Source organism: Podarcis cretensis (assembly GCF_951804945.1).
Source record: "Podarcis cretensis genome assembly, chromosome: 9".
Classification (NCBI taxonomy): Eukaryota; Metazoa; Chordata; class Lepidosauria; order Squamata; family Lacertidae; genus Podarcis; species Podarcis cretensis.
The window spans coordinates 52,106,830-52,124,888 of record NC_137178.1 but is presented as its reverse complement, the minus strand read 5'-3'; the positions used below and the strand labels follow the sequence as shown (position 1 = coordinate 52,124,888).

The window sequence follows — 18,059 nt, the reverse complement described above, 5'->3', positions numbered from 1 at the left end:
TATTCCAGTGACTGTCTATGGCTGGATCTACATTGATCTTCTAAACGTTATTAAAAAATAACGCTCTATAACATTTATAATGGCAGTTTCCCTTCACTGGTGGGTGGCTGCTCTGTAGCACCCTCTGGTGTCACATTTTAATAACACAATTTTAATGTTATAAACCATGAGTGTAGATGCGCCCCAAGTCTTCCAAAGCCACATCATAGAATCAGGGCCCAAGCACCATTTTTGGGTCCAGTGCAAACTTGTAATATACCTCTCCACCCTGCCCAACATAGTGATCCCATCCCATACATATAATTTCAAAAGCACTGAAATAGAAGTGTCTGTTTTATCTTTAAGATGCCATTTTCTACATTTCTAAAATTATACCGTGGTCCACATTGGGGCTTTTCTTCCATGCCTGCAACCACACACCCCCTGACTTTGTGCTTCTAGCATGAAGAAGACTTCTACTGATCTTTTTTCACTGGTGGAACTAAAGTCACCTTCTGTCAACCCTCTTCCACTGACACTTTCTGGCTCCAGTCCTACGTATTCATCGCCGTTTTAATTTTGATAAACTGCCTTGAAATAACGGATGAAAGGCAGTACATACATGTTTTAAATAAAATAAATGAAATCCCCTCCCCACCATAGCTGTAGCCTTTATAATCAGTGTGGCATTTATGTAGAATTTGTAATTCCTTCAGGGAACAGCCAGCACATTAGTAAACAGAGGAATAAAGGGAAAAGAAATGTACTGACAGCACGAACTGTGTTGGAAGGGTGAGGGACGACAACAAGGTTTCCTCTTCTTTATTATTTTTGAAAGGAACTCAAGTAGCCCTTCTGGCAGCTCCTCTCCAACCCTTCACTTCCGTTTGATAGGCAGATGAGATAGAGATTTTATTAGAATGAAGTGAACCATCAATAATTAGCTTGTGGCAAGTCAGCAAAGAACTGTGCAATGTAATATGCCTGGGCATAGCAGATTAAGGCTTGACACCTGTGAAATTATGAAAATAATGAAAATTAATAGCTTCCTGGTATTGCGATGGCTGTTCCTCTTTTTCTGTAAATTGTCTACTTGGTGTATGTCAAAAACAATACACAACAGAAGGTTTTGTTTTGTTTTTTAAAGCCACAACTGCTCAGCAAAGAAACTGAAGTTTGATATTTTGCATCTCTTTCCTTCGGTCCTTATTGATGGTATCTTCAGCTAGTTATTTTCCATTGCATCTGCCAGGAAAATTCATGCCTGACTATTACAAGAAGAATTTTAAACACAATCTATAAGCATGTTGTGTATGTGCCTTACTTCTACTTAAAATTAATGTGTTAGAAACTTTCAGGAGACACAGTTAGGATTGATTTTAAAACACCTTTTTATACATGGTGCCTGCTTGTTTTGGCATTTGAAATGGAGCTGGAATCAGTTCCATCAGAAGCAGCGAAGGCTTGTTCCGTACCACCTCCAACATCCTGACAATTATCGCTTGCCTTTGGGTTTTCAAATCTATATTTGAATTAAAATGTATATTTGAATTTAAAATACAGCAGCGTGGGATCTCTTTATCTGCTTATTAGGGGTTCTGAGTTGCCACAGCTCAGTTTGTATCCTAGCTGTGTCTATTCATTTAGTTTAAGGATATATAGGTTGTGGTATCTGTAGTGGTACAAAATAGTTAAAGGTAACCCACCTACTGCAGTTATTCTGCACTGACGGTTTCAAAACTGCATTTCCTTAAAACAAGAAAGGGGAACTTGTAGACCTCCAAGTGTTGTTGGACTCCAACTCCCATCAGCCTCAGTCAGCATGGCCAGGGATGATGGGAGTTGTAGTCCAACAATGTCTAGAGGGCCCAGGCAGCATGAAGTGCTACAGTAGCTCTTATGCTTTTATTCTGATCTGCTAAATCATTGCCTATCTGTGCACCAACCCCCATGCCAAAAAGTATGCTAAGTTTGGGGTTGGTGCTCTATGGTTGTGGTCTCCTTCAGCCTACAAAGGATTGAATTTATACTGGAAGTCAGAATAGCTTTTTATTTGGTTGGGCATTTGGCAGCTAGGCTGAAGTATATTTTTACCTATGAAGATGACACTGATTTCTGCTTAGAATGGTCTTTAATGTGAGATCTGCCTTGCCCGAAATGGGCATTCAATTTCATTTCTGCATCATGTCCTGCATTAGTAGCACAGAGAAAGACTGAGAGGGATTTTCTGTGCTGTTGAGCACAAACTGATGTGAAAACAGCCTAAATGGATAATGTAGGGTATGCATGTGGAAGGGATTTTAATGTTGCATTTTGCTAAGTATCATATTTTAAAATGAGTGTGTTTCAAAATTGTTTTGTTGATTGGGTTTAGGATACTTTGTACCCCTTCCAGATCCTCCGAGGGTAGGCAGGTAGAAACTGATTTTTAGATTTCCTCAACACCCGTTGATCTTTTTCTGTTGTCAAATCTCCAGTCAACACAGTTCTGCTGATCTCTTGAAAATTGATCATTTGCTACAACCCAATGCTTAGCTATTTTCACATTAATTACATAGCTTTTCCTCTGTCTCCATGGCTAGTGATTTCCCTTAATAATCTATTTGGCCAGGCTTTTGGTCTTGACTTGGGATTTGTGCTTTTCCCAGTAGCGATGTATGGAAGTGAGAGCTGGACCATAAAGAAGGCTGATCGCCGAAGAATTGATGCTTTTGAATTATGGTGCTGGAGGAGACTCTTGAGAGTCCCATGGACTGCAAAAAGATCAAATCTCTCCATTCTGAAGGAAATCAGCCCTGAGTGCTCACTGGAAGGACAGATTGTGAAGCTGAGGCTCCAGTACTTTGGCCACCTCATGAGAAGAGAAGACTCCCTGGAGAAGACCCTGATGTTGGGAAAGATGGAGGGCACAAGGAGAAGGGGACGACAGAGGACGAGATGGTTGGATAGTGTTTTCGAGGTTACCAGCATGAGGCTGACCAAGCTGCGGGGGGCAGTGGAGGACAGGAGTGCCTGGCGTTCTCTGGTCCATGGGGTCACGAAGAGTCGGACACGACTAAACGACTAAACAACACTGGGATTTGTGCCAGTTTGGATATAAGGAGTCAGCCATTGGTGTGGTTGTGCATAAAGCCTTAGTGGTATACACAGGCAAATCTGTGATTTAACATTGCCGTGGAGAGAAAATGCTATGGTTAAAGTATCTTTCTCCAAAGAAACCAAGGATTTGTCATATTGCAATGTCTCATGCGCTGACTGCCAATAGCAGGATTTCAAGCAAATCCCAGAATAGCAAAACCTTTTCTGCACATTTTCCAAAATCCAAAATATAAACTCCTGCTTCTTTATTTTTACTAACAACAACCAAGGAAGAAACAGTGTCCTATCCTACTTGATTAGAGAGATCAGTATGTAAAATTGATGTTCTGCAGTACTGAACGATGTGCCAATGAATGCAACAAGGCATTTAAACAAAAGATTTGGTCTGACTCAAAATGAAATAGATCCAAGTGGAACAAGTTGGAAATCCTGATGTGGAATTATGCCCTTTTGCAAGTTCGGGGTGTTATAAGACACAGCTTATTCCCTTATCTACACCTTCCACCTGTGTTGAGAGAAGAATGTGACATTTAATCCAAACAATGGTTCAGGTGAAATCTGTGGAACAACAGTGGTGGGCAGAATATGGGAAAGCTCTGGAAATGCCTTTATTTACATGCTCAGCAAAGGCAATGACAAGCTGAAATGCATACGCAGTAGAGCCTACATGTTAATCTTTATAAAGGAAAAAAAATTAAAGAGCAAAACAATTAATTTAGCTGTTAACTCTCCTTCTAGCAACGTATCCCAAAAGCAAACCAGTTCTGTCTAACCATCTCTTCTGTCTGAAGAATAGTGCTAAGGGCAAACTTTGAGCGAGATGGATGGAAGTAAATGAAATAAGATTTAATATAGATAAATGTAAGGTAATACACCTGGGAAAAAATAATAATCAACAAGGATACAAAAATGGGAGGTTGTTGTTTAGAAAATAGCAATACAGGAAAGGCCTGGAAGCCAGGAAATAATTAATTACTTCAGCTATGAACCCAAAGTACAACATTGCTGCAAAAATGGAATAGCATCCCAAGGCTTAAAGGGTACGTTTGGTTTTCTGCATTTGTATAATAAAAACATAGAAAAGGCAAACTTTAATGTCATTGGCACCACATAAACAGCACTGTGAAAAGAATTATAAAGACTGTTATTTTGCTGCAGAGAAGATTCTCCACATGCCTACTATGGATTATTAATTTAAAATTGCTATTGCTTTGTGAACCAGCAGCCATTCTTTTTCCTCCATGTGCTCCAAACTGCAGATTGTTATAAAGCTGGACTGTATATTCAATACCCAATTCAAGACAAATCCCAATAAAGAAATTTGAGTACCTGCTTGTAGATCAACCTAGGGCACTTCTGTGACTCTGAAAAAAAATTGATGTGATTAGCGAGTGGAATATCTGTTACCAGGAAATAAAAGATGGCATTTCAGAAGCCCCTTTTTCTTTTTCTCAGGGCAAGTGGGGACCCACATGAGTCACCATAACAAACATGGGAAGGGTGAGACAAAGGAGCAAAAGAAGTTTTGCAATATGAAGAAAGGAAATTACAACATGTAGGCAAGCTCTACCTAGGCTCATTAACATCCTTTACTGGAACGACACATGGCAAAAAGGGGGTGGGTCCAGTAACAGCTGTGGCCAGTTGGATCCAGCCAAGAGGCTGAATCCTCACCTCACAAAAGCATACCTGTTTGTGAGAACAAACCCTGTTTTCAACAAAGATTGACACCTTTCCATACCCCACTCCTGACGAAATATATTTATGCCTTTGTAAAATGGAATTGGGATGTGGATGGCGCTGTGGGTTTAACCACTGTGCTGCTTGGGCTTGCTGATCGGAAGGTTGGCGGTTCGAATCCCTGCCACGGGGTGAGCACCCTTTGCTCGGTCCCAGCTCCTGCCCACCTAGCAGTTCGAAAGCACGTCAAGTGCAAGTAGATAAATAGGTACTGCTCTGGCAGGAAGGTAAACGGTGTCTCCGTGTGATGCTCTGGTTCGCCAGAAGTGGCATAGTCATGCTGGCCACATGACCTGGAAGCTGGCTGCGGACAAACGCCAGCTCCCTCGGCCTATAGAGCAAGATGAAAGCGCAACCCCAGAGTCATCCACAACTGGGCCTAATGGTCAGGGGTACCTTTACCTTAAAATGGAATTTGGGTTTCTGTGTCAAAAACAATATTTGCACCAAACTCTTGTACCACCCCCCATCTTAGATTTCATAACTTTTCACAAGGTAGTTTCAGTTTGTCTCTTAATACCTCTGAGTGAAATCATGGGCGGTGTGCATAGAATACATTTAAAGCACACACCCTACCCTTAAGAACCCTGGGAACTGTAGTTTATCCTCCACAGAGCTACAGTTCCCAGCACTCTTAACCAACTCTAGTTCCCAGGTTGTTGTTGTTTTTTTGGGGGGGTGCTTTTAAATGTTCATTAAATGTATAGTGCGTACACAGTCATAAATAATAGCTCTGTGACTTCATCTTCAATCAAGCATGTATCAATGAATACATAGCAAGCACACCCCTGTATGTTTTGGTGTGCGCAAAAACATTCTGTTGTTGTCTTTGTCCATGGAGTTTTCTTGGCAGGGATACTGGAGTGGCTTGCCGGTGCCTGCTCCAGGTGGATCACGTTTCCTGGGAGAGGCAGTAGAAGACAGGAGTGCCTGGCGTGCTCTGGTCCATGGGGCCACGAAGAGTTGGACACGACTAAACAACAACAAGAATATTCTGGAGGGGCCAGAATCTGTCTGGGTGGAAGATCCTCAAATCGGCTGTTCTTAGTACAGTATACTTATGCAAGCAGATGACTCTCTTCAAAGCTTTACAGTTAGGGCACCTTCACATGACACTGGGTGCTATAGCTTGCTTCTAGAAGGCAAGCATCTCTAGCACAGGCAGAATGCAGCCAATCAGTTTAACAGTATGTCCTGCTCCACAACAGTTCAAAGGACAAAGTCAGATAAGGATAACTGAGAAGAAAGAACATCTGTTGGTGATGTGCTGGAGCCACTGCAGACAGGAAGGATATCAAAGGATATACAATCACTCTTATGGAGGCTATAAAGCCAGTATTCTATCCTTCAAACGCTCTCACAGTGGCATCTTCTGTTTTAAATCTATGATATTACTGATAACACTAATTGAACAAACATGTCTAAAAAATGTAGATTGCAAACTTTTCATTAACAGCAACAACAATATTAATGCACAATGGGAACTATTTTCCTTCGTTAAGTAAGGAATGGCCAGTTGATTATAAGCAAGAAAATGGCCTAAGTTGAATTCATTCAATTTTGTTGTATAGAACAAACCATGGCTGGGTAATTTATGGTTGTCAGCTGTGGGCCCCAAGTTTAATAAAGTCAGAAGAAAGAGGGATTCTATCCCCGCTCTGTTCACTGACTGGGAAAGCCAAAAAGAGACTTTCAAGAAAATGAAAAGTTCTGATTGATGACAATAAAACAGATTTTATGCAAAGTCCTTTTCATAGTGTATGATCTTCTCCCACATGTACCAAGCAATTAGGGCTGTCTTGTAGTAAAATTTTGGCCTTATAAATTGTAGTCCCTGTGAGTCTTCAATGAAAGGCAAATAAAGTTGTCTGTTTTACAGTCAGATAAGGCTTTTCTGTGTTTGGATTATTAATTGTGTATGCCTGGCTATCTAGACAGCTTGGACAAGAGCTTTTTTTATATGATGTAGCATGAAACAAAATATTTATGGTACAGCAGTGTTCTTGAACAAAAACCCTAGCTTTACCTTAACTACTGCCTGGGTATTTTCAGAGGGTAATAATAATAATAATAAAGTTTGGGTAAGCTGTGTGTCTGTTCACTCACATACAGACACACAAATTAATTCCCTTGTCTCCTTCAGTGTTTGCTGCATTCTAATACTAGATACACAACAATGTTTTTTCATAGTTGGCTCCTCACAGTCTGTTCCTCTTGTCCAGTTAAAATGGCTGACACTATGGCCTTCCTCATATGATTCTAAGCTGGTCCTTATCCTGTAATCACCTATAGGGCCAGCTCTATAGTTAGGCACAGTGAGGTAGATAGTGTCAGCTGGCAAGTTTTTGGGGTGCTATTAATTGGGGAGAAAAATTATGACTTACTTTTACTTTGCTATCTTTTTTACACTATTGGGGACATCATTTTGACCTTCTCCCTCAGGGTCCAAAACGTCTTGGGTCATATCTGCTAGGTAAGCAGCAAGACACCAACAATGCTAAAATATTGAATTGCAACATTAAAAGAAGCTTAACTTTGACAGACGCAGTAAAATTTCCAAATTCACTGTGCAATGCCTTCATTTACTCACAACAACATGCCCAAATAAATCCTCAAGCAACCATACAGGAAAACCCTCACTACAATGCAACAACACTACTAATGACAACCCATTTCTTCTCCTAGACTATAATCAATGACAGTTCGGGAGAATCACCTTTCTCTCCTGAGATTTTGCCGGTCAGTGATCTAGAATAGCCTTTCCCAACTTGATGATGCTCTCTGGAAGTTTGGGACTACAACTTCCATCAGCCCAAGCCAGCATGGCCAATGGTCATGATAACACATGAAGCACGGAAGTGACAGTCCAGAGCTCTGAAATCAAGTGAATATAGGTTTCACGTGATGTCACTTCCGGCAGCAACGGGCTATTGTTACTGATATGGGGTTGCGAATCGCATGATGTCATTTATTAATTATAAAGAAAAATCAGGCCATGTATTTGTTGGTCATATTTTTGTTCCTACAACAGCATTTATTTTTCCACACCTAAGAGCAGGAATTAATGTTCACTGTTTTACAGCGTGTGTGTCACTGTGGAAGTGGACTCAGCAAGTGAAAGAATTGTAATTCGTTAACAGTGCTGGGGATTTTAGTGCTTTGATGGGTAAACTACAATTCCCACAACTCTTTGGAGGAAGCCATGTGCTTTAAACATGCTTCAACGTGTGGTGTGGATGTGAGTTAGAGAGGGACACATGGCTGAGTTTCATCTTGCTGACCTAACCTCTAATGATTCAGACAGGACTACTATGTACACATGCCCACCCTGCCAAGGAGAGCATTAAAGAGAAAAGGCTGTTCTCTCTTCTGAGAGCAATTAACAAGGGCTGGGTGGGTTTTTGGTTTTTTTTGTTTAGAGGAAGGGATTACCTTTCCTATAGATAGGCAGTATATATCAGCTTTCCTTCTTGGTCATGGATTTTGGAATTCATACAAGTTGATGCCTAGTGCTCCATTACTTCCCCTTCAAAAAAAAAAAATCTTCTCTAACAATAAGAGAGCTGTGTTTATAAGAGGGTTTTTCTGAGCGTTATCTCTAAGCATGTGTGTTATCATGCTTTCCAGTTTATTATATTTCAAGGAAGTATTTTGCCCCCCTTTCCTATAAGTAAGGCTTTTTCAGACACAAAGCAATTAAAACATTTCCCACACTATTTGTTATCAGCCCCCCCGTCTGTGTCACCTCCCCCCACAAAAAGGCTGTTCTAAAAAAGCATGGATAGGAATGAATAGGTAATGCCGTTCTCATAAAAGTAGCACAAAATAACATTATAGAACCCAGGGAAAATGGTACAATGTATGGCACCTTTGACTTGAAATAAAAAACATACTGAACTGAATAACCATGAATGATTTCAAGGCAGTCAGCCAGGGATAGTATCTAGCTTAGCTCCCCACCCCCCTTAGCGTGACATGAAACATCTGATTAATACTACTTTGTTACTCCCACAGAAAAGCTGACCAGGGAGTACTTGTATTATATATCTTGGGTATTATATATAAACAGATATATGCCTGTATATACCGGTATACATACCACACTTGAATCTCATCCGTCCTCCAAGGAGATTGGGATAGTAGCACACATACAGGTCTTAACCCATTTGGTTCCCTAACCTGATTACCAGAGAATATTTAGATAGATATGGCTGAGATTAAACCTGTGACTTTATACCAGCAAATCATATGATTTTTGCATGGAACATTGACTCCTCAGTTGAGTTTAGAGAGAATCTGAACCCCAGTTCTTAGCAACTTCTTGTCTTGACTGTTGGTTAGAACAGAAGGTTGCCATTGCCATTATAAGAGAACAAGGGAGGTATTCATGGTGAGTTCCGGAACCTCTTTCTCTAGAGAAATAGCACTGAAAGAGTGCTTCAAAAGTAGAAAGGGGGAGTGGGGCTGCCCAGCTGTCCTTGATCTTGATGTTTCATGCCTCTTTGCTGGCAACCTGATGTCTGAAGAAGGGAATTTGGAACATTGCACAATCAGGCGCTCAGATAAATTGGAAGCCTGCATGGGTAGAGCTCTATGTGCAAAGGCTCCCCTTAATCAGGCATCCATACTCAATGCATGAACATCAGGGAGGCACATGGCATTGGTGGTTGGGCTAGTAGCATGACCCTGCTTCACACACACACACCTCAACACATCTGTTCTTAAAAGGCATAAAAAGTAGTTTTTCTTTAGGACGTCCCTATTTTCATTTGAAAAATGCTGGAGGGTATGGTAAAGGTAAAGGGACCCCTGACCATTAGGTCCAGTTGTGGCTGACTCTGGGGTTGCGGTGCTCATCTCGCTTTATTGGCCGAGGGAGCCAGCATACAGCTTCCGGGTCATGTGGCCAGCATGACTAAGCCGTTTCTGGTGAACCAGAGCAGTGCACGGAAACGCTGTTTACCTTCCCGTTGGAGCGGTACCTATTTATCTACTTGCACTTTGACATGCTTTCAAACTGCTAGGCTGGCAGGAGCAGGGACTGAGCAATGGGAGCTCACCCTGTGGCGGGGATTCGAACCGCTGACCTTCTAATTAGCAAGTCCTAGGCTCTGTGGTTTAACCCACAGCGCCACCCGCGTCCCAGGAGGGTACGGTAGGATTTTTCTATTTTCATCGGATAAATGTTGAAGAGTATGAAGTAGGCAATATAATAACTGACTACAAAGTTTTATTTTTTTAAATAATACTTTTATTGATTTCCAACATAATTTACACAACAAAGTATCTGACATAATTTATAACAACAAATAAAAAAAAATAAGGCTGTTTCATAGCGAGATACACAGAAATCTGTTCTGAAAAGCAGGTTGCTTTTCTTCCCTGTATTAGAAACAGAAGCAGTCCTTGGTTGCTTGCTTGGCCGGCCAGATCTTGAATTGATGAGCCACCTGGGAAGCCTCAGGCCAATGCGGTATTCTGTTCAGCCAGGTTCGAGACAGAATTCAGCATGTGGTACTTGTGTTTGGTGAATCTGGGCACAGTTTACAAATGAGTTGTTGTCTGCATGTAGAAGCAAGAGAACTAGCAAAAGAAGTAACAGAGAACTGTACTTTTTGATGATAGCACACTTCAAAGCCCTGCGTGACTGTATTCCTCAATATATACTTAGACTTAACTGTTTTATTCACTTTGAACACTGCTTGATCTAATATCAACTGTGGTAACCCCATGTGGTGAGACACTTCCATTTCTGTAATCAGCAAGGAGACTTTATTCTCTTGACACAGCCAGGTTCTAATGCATCTTAAATTGCACACCCACTGATTTAACATGATATCCAAGAATGGCATCCTAACTCATTCCCTCTCACATGCAACCAGCCACTTCATCTTAACTCGCCATCCTCCCCCACCCTTTGGCACTGCTGACAGAAATGGGACAGGGGAAGGAAGGAAAAGAAATTCTCATTTAGACATGGAAAAAGAAAGCACACCAACTCAGCCAGGTTTTTGTATTTGTATGACTATCTGTTGCTGTTTTATTGCAAACCACACTGATGATTTCTGTAATGAAAAATATATAAAAGCAATATAAGTGTTTTCAATTAAAAATAAATGGACACCATCTTATTTGTTAATCTTATTCAGATTCTGTACTTGATTTCTCTCTCTCCCATTTATCAATATATAATGCCTTTCTTTTTGCAGTTTAATGATTAGCAGTAATAAAACTGTTGGTAAATGTTTAAAAAGCAAGTGTTATCCCACACTTTCCAACACATTTCCCCCTCATTTCCCTAATTGCAAGAAGCCCAATATTTGGGGAAGCTGGTTTGTTTTGCAAGACTTCCCAGTTAGCTAAAATTGTGCAACCTGAAGTTGCCAGCATGTGGCTGAGTCCCCCAAAGCAGCAAGTCTGGAAGCGCCCTATGATGGGAAAAGCCACACCTGATGATATTATCAATTCTGTTCAACTCTTTCACACCGGAGCATGCTCTGAAGTCACATGATGCAGTAACCTTGCTGAAGCAAGTTCAGTATGTTGATGAAAGCCACTAGGGAGCCATATGGATACCACCTTAAGCTCATGGAGTTAACATGGAATGGTGTGGTTAAGTGGTTCCTGGTTGGACTAGGAAGAATTGGGATACCTATGTTCAAACCCCCACTCAGCCACGATGCTCAGTGAGCAATCCTTTGTGCCACCCAGTCTCATCCTTATGGAGGTGGAAACTAGATCTGACCCACATTTGGGTAATTAAAAAAAGATTTGGCTAGGCACCCAGATTCAAAATGCAGGACTTTGTACATTCTTCAGCGGGAGAGAGCCCCCAACAGAGTTAAAAACACTCTCAGAGTTAACCAGCAGCATAGCATGGAATACAGGTTGATAAACCTTTCTGCATATCCCGTTTAGTCTGTTTACAGCTCTTGCCTCCCCTCTCTCACCCTCTTGAAATGAACAGACTACACACTGTTGAATAAGTTTAAAAGCTTTACTTATAATGCAAGGTCTGGTTCATGTGTTATTCCATGCAGCAGCAAAGACAACACAGGTAGATTATTATTGGGTGCAAAATACAGCATATAGTTTCAAACATGTGGTCTGAACTTGGATCAAGTTCAGACACATCCATCCTAGTGGATTACATGGTGAAAACAGAGAGTGAGGAAAGGAAATAGAAGCTTCACTTCCTTCTTCACAGAGGAGAGGGGGTATGACCTAGCTGAGGCTAGGAATAGAACTCTGTGGTCTTAATTGTGAGATAAGATGGCGCCCGGCACGCTTCCCCTGTGCCGATGGACGCCTGTGCCGATAGAAAAAACTTGAGCTCTCTTAGCAAAGTCCTTAGCAGAGTTCTTAGCAGCGGTAGGAAGTGTTGCCTTGTGTGTGGATAATAAATCAGACTGAATGCAGGCTTCTTGCTAATCTCCAACAGCCTTTAATGAGAAGACAAACATCATAAAGCAGCCCGGCGAGAGAGCGGACATCCTTTCGTCTCTCAGCCAAAAACGAAAGGAAACTCACACACAAAGAAAGATTCCCGTATGTGAACATAACCACGCCTCAGAATGTGAGACGTCACACAGAACTGTTTAACCCTGTAAGTTCTGATTCTCCTCACATTAATCCCATCATGCCATAACTAGCACTCATGCATAGTCATGTTTGACTGCAGTATCCCACAGTCCTAGCCTGCCTCCCAGGATTATTGTGAGGATGAAACTGTGTGAGGAATGAAGTAGCCACTGTGTGGTCCTCAGAGGGAGAGTGGGATAAAATTGTAGTTAATAAGTAAATAAATAATAGGCCCTTTCTGGATCTGGATCCAGAGACCTGATGGGCAACAGAACTCTAAAATATAATTAAGGGGAGCATAAACAAGAATTTAAGCACGAACTTATCAGTAAATTGCTGCATTTTAATTTTCAAGAAGCATTAACATCTACAGTATTTCTGCTACCAGTGTGTTTCTCTCTGTGTGTGGTGGTGGGGATTCTTTTGCATGAACACATGATAAACACATACACATAGCCAATTGTATAAAATATTTCCATGGCTGAATGTCATCTAACGTTACTGTACTTGTTATTTCCAGATCTATCATTTCAGTCACCAGATCAGTAATGTCAACAGTGAGCAAATTCCTTTCTTGTCTGCTGTCAATGCGTCTATAAACAGCAGGATACTCCAGTTCTGTTTTTTTCTTTTTCTTTTTAAAAATAGACCAGCTTTTGAAACATTTGAATATTGATGACCTTTTGCAGGAATCAGTAAAGGGACGGTGCTCTACCACCCTTTTTGAAATGTGAGCAACGAGACAAAGGGAAGCCTTAGGGAAAGAGGTCTTGTTTTCAGAGAACTTGCTGGAACCTCCTGCATTTCTTTTGACAAGTTTTCCATTCCTATATTTCTCCCCCTGAAAAGAAATTAACATTTGGAACAGAGGTGGGCTGCCTCACTGCCCAGGTTCTTGTCATTTCTCTATTGTTCTGCCCGAATTCAGACTATAAAAGGCAATTGTGTGTAATTCTCAGATCCTGTTCATAGTTAACATTTTCTTTCTGTAAAAATGATTTTTTTAAAATAGAACATGATTGATTTCTCACAGCTCTGTTAGGATAATAATGAAATAAGGGCTTCTTATTCTGCAACTGAAAGCATAAATTTGCACCCGTGACCCATCCGCCCACTGGCACTTGACTTCAGATCAGGCGGGTAGAGCAGCAGGAGATTAATTAAAGTAAGATCCTCTTTTAATGTAAATGGCCTTGGTGTAATGCCCAGCTGTGCTTTCTAATGACTCAATACTGCTACTTTCTTAGAAGCAGCTGTGCAAGTCATACGATGGTAGCTGGGGGTGGAGTGGAGAGAGAAAAACCTGCCTCAGGAAAGGACCACGGTGAGAAATATAGTGATACATTGTGAAAGCAGCATCATTCTGGAAGACAGATGTGTTTCTCGCATGAAGCTCAACAGAATTAGGGTGTGTTCACACTCCTTACTCCACATCTGGTACGCTCCCACTGCTAGTTTTCGAAGCCACATTCGCACAATGTTAGGCACAACCCATACAGTACTGTAACATAAAAGTAAAGGGACCCCTGACCCTTAGGTCCAGTCGTGACCGACTCTGGGGTTGCGGCGCTCATCTCGCTTTATTGGCCAAGGGAGCCAGCGTATAGCTTCCGGGTCATGTGGCCAGCATGACTAAGCTGCTTCTGGCGAACCAGAGCAGCACACGGAAACGCCGTTTACCTTCCCGCCGGAGCAGTACCTATTTATCTACTTGCACTTTGACGTGCTTTCAAACTGCTAGGTTGGCAGGAGCAGGGACCAAGCAACGGGAGCTCACCCTGTCATGGGGATTCGAACCGCCAACCTTCTGATCGGCAAGTCCTAGGTTCTGTGGTTTAACCCACAGCGCCACCCATGTCCCTTATAGTACTGTAGCTTCTTGACAAATACTGTTTGATGCATTCCCCTGCCCTCAAACGAGCATCAATCCAACTAGAAAACTGGATGCAGGATAATTGTCAATGTGATCATTTAAGACAGCGGCCATCATGCATGTGCAAATAAGCACACATGCTCAGACGACAATTTCATGAGTAGGAACTCCAGGGGGTGGAGAATGTTGAGCAGACAGGGAAACCCAAAACATCCTGCTGTCTTTGGAACCCCTTCAATTCTGTCGTTTTATATCTGTAAGATGGGAGTCTACAGTAGAAAGGACTGCTGAAGTGCTCAAACCAGTCTCCTTGTTAACGGCCCTAACAAAGCATGCTATTTAAATGTCTAAAGGGTTGGTCAAGTACTGGTGTGTTGCCATATAAACACCTAGCTAGCAATACTTTCAGAACTGGGGGCAGGTGCCTTCCCTCCCTCTCACCTCGCTGGAGGTCACATTATCCTAGGGGTAGGAGAACAATAGGCCAAGAGCTAGTCTCATCTGGAGCTGGGAAGACACCAAAGCAAGTTCTGTTGGAGTGGCAATGCTGTAAGCCCTTCCACTTCAAGCTCATGATGCAGATATGCAGATATAAGCACCAGCATCCATGAAGTCTCTCACTACTTGGAAATGTGGGTGCATGCAACACTATATTCCTTCTTCTCAGCCTTTGGTGCAGCCTGAAACCTCCATAGCACCCAACATCTTGGATGTCTGCTATCTCATCCCACATTCCGTCTTGATAGATCACATGCAAACTCCATGACACCCCAACTCACCTACTCTGTTTACTATCTGGGCTGATGAAAAGTTAGGGAGAACGTGAAAGTTTGCGCACTCTGGGTGATATTTTAGTTGGCCTATTAAAGGTAATAAATCCCAAATACTGATCTTGGAATTTTTATTATGCCCCCACCTTATACCTGTGGTTGCCACAGCTGTAAGACTGCGACAAGACCATTTCTTTTCTCTACATAGGTGATGGGTTATGTGCACCATTTCTTTTAGAATATTTCCATTATCATTACAGTATTTTATTACTCTGAATATTTAAAGCACCAGATGTTGGGGATGTAGCCAGCGCTCTAGGCAAAATGACTTATTTTGGCTACAAAACACATTTCCATCAGGTATTTCCTCCTTCAACATTATTAAGTAAAAACAGAGAATGGGTGGGAATTAATTTACATGCAACTTCAAGCACTGAGATGCTTTTCTCTTTGATTTTACTTGCATTTTCCAGATCCCCTTTTTTGTCAATAAATACTCAGGGAATCTAACAATTATAAAAAAATAAAAGCAACACAATCAACATCACAATAAAAAAAATGACAGTACAGTTCAAAACAGAATAAAGAACAACAGCAGTAAAAGCGCACTTCAAAAAGCAGTACCTGAAAATGCCCCAAAACAGCCTTTTGGGCCACTGAACAGGAAGCAGTCACAGAGCTTGGGAAACTGTATGTTTATGACAAATTACTTGCAGAATCGTGTACAATAGTAAAAATGTGTTTATTCAGAGATAGTCATGCTAGAACACTGAAGGACTTTCAGGAGGATTTTTAAAAAGGAAATTCACCATTTGTTGAAGAAATGTGCTGTTACCACCAGCTGAGCCCTGTTAGAGGAGTGAGGTTTCTGCTTCCTCAACAGGGGGGCTTTCAAGATCTTTCTGTGGTTGGGGAGGCAGATTATCTGTTATGGTAGCTGGGACACGCCCCCCCCCCCCCATGGGACCATAGGATTTCTCTCAATCAGTTAAATGACTAAAACCCTTTTGATCCATAAAAATGGCGCAGCCAATTAACCAGGCAACATAATTTTAAGAATGTTAATGCTTCTAATATAAGGTACATTTGGATGTGTAGATGATGGCACATACATATATATATCATCTAAGAAATAATGATGCTGCCACACAGCCTGTCACTATATTGAGTCAGCCCATTCAACCATTGAGCCCACAACTGTATACCCAGCCTGACAATGGCTTTCTATGGCAAGAGTGGGCAACCTGTGACCTGAGGGACACATATGGCCTGTGGCCTAATTTCACACGACCCTCAGCTTAATTTCAAAAGCCCTCTGCAAGCGATCAGCTCAGGCCTCTTGCGAAAGCAATCTGATCCTTCCTCAGCTGCATTCTGGACAGAGGAAAGAAGCCAGGCTGGGTGGGGTGGGGGGTCAGCATGGACCACTTTTGCCCTGGTTCCATCGCTGGCTTCACCCCCACTTTCAATAAGCAGGTGGGACCTATAGACTACTCCTGAGAAAAAGCAGCAGCAGTTTCCCCCATCACTTACTAACTAAGGTTTCTGACTGGAGATTAGCAGAGATGGGACTTTCTGTATGAAAAAGCCTGCCATCTACTTCTAATCTAGGGTCCTCCCCCACAAAAAAAAACCCCTGGAAAGCAATGTTTTTTCTCCAAAAACATTGTTGTTTTATTCTATGCAAATTTGAAATGGGCTTTTATTCTATGCGAATTCTATGCTGATAAATTGATTTGTTTCACTGAGTGACAGTCCTACCCTTCATGTTTTGGGTGGCACTTTTGCACGGATGAATCAGAGCTGACTGTTTTCTTCTTCACCAATGTCAATGGAAAGCCATTTAATTTAAACAGCTTAAAAACATTTTCATTTGCCTGGGACTCAAAATAGCAACCTGATTCTTCCCAGGGGAGCTTGGACTGGTTGGGCTTAATTGGAAGGAAAAATGTGGTATGCAAAACTCCCTGGCCCCAATCTAGAAGTCTTTGTGTAGTAGAACATCTGCTAGGGCAGTATGTAGTCTAGTCAAAAATAGCCAGTGTGTGGATCAGTGGGCAGCAAAGTGGGGGAACTGCATACAACCCCCTGCCATTCCCCCTGTGTGATGCCTATATGCACCCAACAACTAGATGGGGAGAGTCAACCCCTCTGCTTGTATATTTCCACCTTTCCAGATGGGCTATGCCACCTTCATCATACACCTACCTCCTTAGGTAGATTGGAATGCATATTTGTAAAATATTTGCTTTGCCATTGCAAGATCTCATTTCTATTAATATAAACACACTGTCATGTTTCCTTTTCACCCATGCTGTTTTTCTAGAAAAAGGGGTGCTGGAATTCACCATGAATGCTTCGAGTTTTGGCAAGTTATGGCTGGGGAAAAAGCCCTGCTTTTCATCCTTATTTTGCTCTAGATATAAGAAACGACCAAAAACTTACACCTCCCACAAAACAGCCGATGTAAGCTGGGTCCTGCTCATTGTATAAGAGTACAGAAAATGGTTCGTGAACTGTAAACATTGGTTAAGTGTATACCAGTTCATTTCACTCTTACATTGTATTCATGGCACATTTTTACTGTTTCATGATTATAATGGGCCTCTTTATTGAATTATTGAACAACATTTTTAAATAAAACATCAAAGGATATTTTTCTGCTATCAGTTCTCCCAGAGTCATGGGATATATCAACCCTCAGGGCTCTATTCCCTGCCAGAATACTAACTTTGCCAGATTCATTATTTCTAAACACACTTTACAGAAAAAGTACCCAGTTCTTTTTTTCCTTTCAAAGTAAAACAAGTGTTCTTATAAATATTAAAAAACTAAATTGTTTTTCAGGGGTGGGGGTTGGGGAATTGTGTGTAAGGTCTTTCCCCAACATCTAATTTACATTTCTCTTACATTCTGGAAGCAACGTATTAATTGCACCCTTTTATAACATGCAGAAGTTAAGTCTGCAAATATGGAATTGTAGCCAATGCTAGTCCTCCACACAGTAGACCTGCTTA

At 41.5% G+C, this 18,059-nt stretch overlaps 1 long non-coding RNA gene across 1 annotated transcript; it reads right to left on the bottom strand.

Moving 5' to 3' along the window:
• Nucleotides 1-387: 387 nt before the first annotated feature.
• LOC307223454 lies at nt 388-7,675 on the bottom strand. The gene is made up of 3 exons (XR_013842093.1): nt 7,535-7,675; nt 4,408-4,442; nt 388-991 (listed from the first exon to the last, which is right to left on the bottom strand). It is a non-coding gene; the product is annotated as an uncharacterized lncRNA (long non-coding RNA).
• Nucleotides 7,676-18,059: the final 10,384 nt, after the last annotated feature.